Raw genomic sequence first — 6,000 nt, 5'->3', positions numbered from 1 at the left:
AACCTGATAAGCAACCCCACCTGCTTTGTGGTTTTAGCCTTTAAAAACTAGCCTGTAACAGCTACTCGGGGTCCTTCACCTCCCGAGTGCTGAGGGACCCTGACACATCAACAATTGGGACTTCTGATGTGTCAGTAATAAATTTTACCTATACCTCCAGCCTGTGTGACTTGAGTGGTCTCTCACGGCGACCCCCTTCCTGAATTGGACTCGAGGGTCCAACATTAATAACCACTCAACATGCTCTCATAGGGAGGGGTTCGGAACTCGGTTCTGAATCTTTCACAGAACCAGCGAGCTCCACAAACTCACAGGCTCTTCTTCTACGGCTCCTAGTTCCCAAGCCAGCTTCTTTTTCTAGGTAGATAGTGAGGATAAGAGAGCCCTAGGTGGACTTAGTCTCATAGGCATGTCCTGACATGGCCGGAACTGGTGTTTCCTTCCTGGTTCTTCCTGACTGAGTCTAGCAAGTGTGGGATCTTTATAAGGGCTCTTATGATGGGCTTATGCGAGACATGTGTAGTCTGTCACAGGCTCTATACCAACTGGCCTTTCCACTTTCCTTTGACCCAGTGAGTCAGGAGGAGCTTGCCTTCATAGGACTATGTCCTCTCACCCAGAATATCCCAGCCCCCCAAGAAAGGTGGATTCTGGATCTGGATCCCCTCCTCCACTCAACTAAGTGCCTGTGTAAAAAAAAAAAATGCGACGACAACAACAAAAACAAAAGGCTAGACATGGTGGTGCATGACTTTAATCCCAGTACTTGGGAGGCAGATATAGGAAGATCTCTGAGTTCGAGGCCAGTTTCATCTACAGAGTGAGTTTCAGGAAAGCCAGAGCTACACAGAGAAACCCTTTCTCAAAAAACCACAACAAAATTTAAAAAGAAAAAAAAATGTCATACTAACAACAGTACACTTGAAAACTCTAGAACAAAAAGAAATCACACCCAAAAGGAATAGATTTGGTGGTGGCGGTGGTGGTAGTGGTGTGTGTTTATATGTATGTATGTGTGTGTTTCTCTTCTTTTGATTTTCCTGGTCGGTGATTATTATTTTTTGTGTTTTTATGATTGTAATTAACCTTCTTTTAGCACTTTCTGTAGGTCTGGCTTTGTGGATATATTTAAATTGTTTTCGTCATAGAATGTCTTATTTTCTCCATCTATAGTTATTGAAAGTTTTGCTGGGTATAGTAGTCTAGGCTGGCATCTGTGGTCTCTTAGACTCTATAACGCATCTATCCAAACCCTTCTGGCTTTTAGAGTCTCCACTCAGGAGTCAAGTGATACTATTAGATCTGTCCCTGTGTTCTCGATCTTTTCCTCTTCCATCTTTTAGTATTCTTTCTCTGTTCTGTAGGTTTAGTGTTTTGATTATTATGTGCCAGGGGCACTTTCTTTTCTAGTCCACTCTATTTGGCGATCTGTATATTTCTTATGCCTTTATAGGCATCTTCTTCTTTAGGTTAAGACAATTTTCTTCTATAATTTTGTTAAAACATTTTCTGGGTCTTTTAGCTGGGATTCTTCTCTTCCTCTATTCCTAGCATTCTTAGATTTGGTCTTTTCATAGTCTTACAGATTTCCTAGGTTTGTGTGTGTGTGTGTGTGTGTGTCAGTTTTTTAGCTTTAACATTTCCTTCAACAAATGTATCCATTTCTTCTATCATATCTTCAATTCCTGACATTCTCTCCTCCATCTCTTGTATTCTGTTGGTGAAGCTTGCCTCTGTGGTTCCTGTTTGCTTTCCTAAATTTTCATATCCAGAATTCCCTCAGTTTAGGTTTTCTTTATTGATTCTATTTCCATTTTCAGGTCTGGAATGGTTTTATTAATTTCCTTCCACTGTTTCTTTGTGTTTTCCTGGATTTCTTTAAGAGATTTATTCATTTTTCTCTTCAAGGACCTCTAATATCTCCATACAGGCCATTTTATGGTTTTTTTCTTGTGCTTTAGCTATGTTGGAATATTCAGGGTCTGCTGTGGTAGGATTGCTGGGCTCTAATGGAGACATACTGTCCTGTCTGATATTGGTTGTGTTTTTATGCTGGTGTCTATGCATCGGGGAATGGAATGGCTATAGGCCTAGGTGCTGGCATCTGGGTTTGTCTTTGTTGAATGGTGTTTTGTTCCTTGGTTTCCTCTCTGGATTTTAAGGGAATGTGTTGGCTGTGTGTTGCCTGGTAGAAATTTTTCTGTGGACCTGATAGATGTGGCCACAGGAAAAATGTGTTTCTAGGTATTGGATGCTGACACTTAGGAATTGAGGATAGGCTGGGGATCTGAAGGGAACTGTGAGTGGAAGAGAGCAGAGCGTTCAACCAGGATCTGCTTGTTTACTCTTAGAATGGAGGATGATAGTGAAGAGAGGTCACCCCAGAAGGTCTGCTATAGAGCTGGGGATGAGACTGCAGGATTCGATCTGGAGGAGCAGAGGAAGAAGGGAAGATCTGCAGGCAATCTCCTTGCTTCCTTGGCAGGACTGGCATCTGGTTAGTGGGGGTGGGAGATGGGCGGTGGGTGTGTCTGCTGGGGTTGGGGGTTGGGATGAAGTAACAAGGCCAGGAGGGAGGTTAGAAGAGGAAGGGCTGTGGGATCCACAGGAGATGTAGGCAGGGGGTAGTGGTGGAGGGGAGGCAGGCTGCAGCAGGTGTTCCGTTGCAGAGCTAAGGATGAGTCTGGGAAATTGGAGGAGAAGAGGGAGTGGTGGCAGTCTTCAGTTAGCTTCCCTGCTTCCCGGGCCAGCTGGGCTCGGTGTTTGTTTGTTTTTTTGTTTTGTTTTCCTCTCCATCTTTAATGTGATGATTTTCATGTGCATGCTTGTCAGTTTATGGTCTTCCCATGGTTCCTGCTCCTTCCAAGCCTCACTCCCCTGTAGAAGGTCACAAAAGGGGCACAGAGGGAAAGGAGTGCTCTCCTCTACCTTTTATATTGTCATGCAGCAAGTGACATTCTGGAGACTCCCCCATGGGAGGCACATCTTTGGTTTTCCACCTGTAAAAGATGCTAATGTTGGTCTCAGCTTGTGTGCAAGTCAGGAAGAAAGAATTGACCAAAGTTTGAGTTCAGGTTAGGCAGAATGCAGTGGTTTTCACAAGCACTTTCTGGAGGGTTTTTATCCAGCATTTCTTGTCTGGGATGTATAGCCCCTATGATGCCATTTAATTATGTACCTAAACTAAATGCACGCACCTACCTCCTCATAGGCCATGAGACTATAGTTGGGAGTAGCTGCTGTTCTGGTTGCCCTTGCTTGATGCCTTACGTTTCCCTTGGTAAGCGGTCTGACTGCCAAGTGGTTTTCATCTGACTATACAGAAGCCATATTATTCTCTGGTGATCAAAAATGTGCAACAAGATTATGTTTGTTTTCCACTGTATCTAGAAATACTATTAACAAAACCCACCTGATTTTTCAATGTCGTCGTTGTTTTGTTTTAACACCAAGTCTTCATGTGTAGCAGGTGGGTTGTTTTTGTTTGTTTGTTTGTTTGTGTTTGTTTTTATTTTTGTTTTTTTTGCTCTTGCTTCAACTCCTGGGTTGAGGGTGGAGTGGGATTATAGGTGTATACTGTCTAGCCTTATATCTTTATGCTTGCTTTTTTTACTTATTTAAGTTCAGTTTTTCTCTGATTGCTAACTTATAAAAGCATAAATTTACCCTCTGATAACACTTAAAGGTTTTGCTCTTGGTTGAATCTCTATTTGATTTCCTGTCATGTGCCCATATATCCTGTGTAAAGGACCTGCCCTTAATGGGGACTAAGAGTTTCCATTGCCCTTTTCCCACAGAAAAATGGGCATCTCTAGACAGTCAAGGAGGATAATTTTAAGGGTTTCATCCCTAAAGGGAAAAAAGCTATCTCAAAGTAATTTGCTATTTTTCTTGGTGAATTCTACCTGTGCTAGGAATAATAATAACTCAGTTATAAATATATTATCACACTTTCCAAAGTAGGTAGGAAAATAAGATTTTTTTGGCAGCAGTCTGTGTGCTGGAACCAATAGTAAACAAAGGCTAAGGGAAAAGGGAAACACAAAGATACTAGTATCCAGGTAGCTGGGCCTAGCATCCTTCGGGTTTACTGAGATGCAGGAGAAAATGGAGAATGAGGAAATGGATTCATATTGAAGTCTCAAAATTCTGCACCATACTTAAATCTAAGATTCAGCCTCTTTCATGTAAGCTGCTATTATCCATGAACTCTCTGATGCCTGCAGCAGCATCGCGTCTCTAACCCCTGAGCAGCTGGCAGGAAGCACACAGGGAACAGTGCTGAGGAGGGAGAAGGCAATATCTTTGGTGCCTATCTCCCATTTGCTGGACTCCACAGGAGGGGGTGGCCTGGTGGCAGTTGTCCTCAGATCCTTTATCTATTGCTCAGAAAAGAAGAAATTCCAGAAACAGGAGACCAAAAAAAAAAAAAAAGGGCTGCTTCATTTTGCCTTTGAAACTCTGGATGACTCTCAACACTCAAGCTGTCTCAATTTCCACAGAGGTTGTAAAGGGAGCTTTTATTCCTGTCCTCTTCTGTGCCAATTCTTTCTGCCTGGCAAAAAAAAAAAATCATGTACAAGAGGACACTTTCTCCACAAGACCCAGAAGATGACTAGGTAGGGACAGAAGTGCAGTGCTATCCTGGACTTGAGATGCAGGGCACTGGGGCAGCCACAGGTCCTGACACTCAGGCTTTGGTTGTAGTTTAGTTCTTAAGGATAAAAGATAGCATTCATGGCTGAACAGTGCTTTCACTAGTCAGCCGTTTTGTCCTTGAAAATAGCAGACTTTTTCTAGGGGAATCTACTTGTGCTGCATGACCTCATAAGATCTCAGGCGCACACACGTTCTCTCTCTCTCTCTCTCTCTCTCTCTCTCTCTCTCTCTCTCTCTCTCTCTCTCATTTTTGCACTAATAAGAAAGAAGAGCTGGGCCTGTGAAAGTGGAAAGGAGATAAAAGATCAACAGTACTTCTGGTCAAAGTCCCAAGGGTCAGGCTGTATCAGGCAGAGGAAGAAAAAGCCAAAGGCTGAAACACCCAGGGAGGAGCAGAGTGGTCCAGCCTCTTACCCTGCTGAGATGGGGCTCATTGACAGTATAGGGTTGGCACCTTGGACCTGCCAGGACATCCACAGCTTGATGCGGGTCTATATGAGAAGAGACAACCGGCCAAGGACCAACCCAGGGAAGTGTCTTTAAAGCCGAAGTCTCCCTCTGCTATCATTAGGCCTCACACAATGCCCAGCTAAGAACAAATGAAATTGAAATGCATAACTAAAATGTCTATCTACTACTCACTACTTTCCATTTTCAAGATTACCAGGGGTACGGAGCTTTGAGTTAATCCTCAGATGCGTTGACTGAACCCAGAGCAATAACTCCACAGGAGAGTGGGATCTAGCAAGACGGGTGGTTAGATCTTACCTCACCTTGACTCCTGCCCTCCCTCTGAAAGCCCATTGGGGGAGAGGTTTGATGAAGATGAAACTCAAGGATGTTACCTGTTCAGGAAAGAAGCATGGGTGAGTGTTTGTCACTGGCAGTCCTGACAACATCAACAACCTGTGGGTTTTAGAGATGAGAAGGGCAATCTGTGACAGCATATCCTAAGTGGATGAAAAGAAACAATAGTGTTTCCTTACCATAAGCATTTATACTGTGTGTGTCTGTGTGTGTGTGTGTGTATGTGTGTGTATACGTGTATGTGCTATAATTTCCTGAGTGTCAACTCTTTTTGCTGGAATCAAAACAGAGCAAATTCACTTTTTCGTTGTTTTGGATTCATCTGTGGGCCAGTTGCAAGATCAAGCACCTATTGGATCTAGATTGTTTTATAAACAAAAGGCTTCCTTATATTAATTTTGTTTCTTGTAGACATGGATATTCATTCTATATGACATAAATTCAATATTTGGCATAAAGGGGAAAACTCAGATTTGGATAATTTGTGGCTTAACACAAAAGGCCTGGTGATGCTGCATCACTTTTTTAAAAAAC

This window comes from Acomys russatus, chromosome 11 (assembly GCF_903995435.1).
Source record: "Acomys russatus chromosome 11, mAcoRus1.1, whole genome shotgun sequence".
NCBI classification, from domain to species: Eukaryota; Metazoa; Chordata; class Mammalia; order Rodentia; family Muridae; genus Acomys; species Acomys russatus.
Note: the sequence above shows the minus strand (reverse complement) of the source record.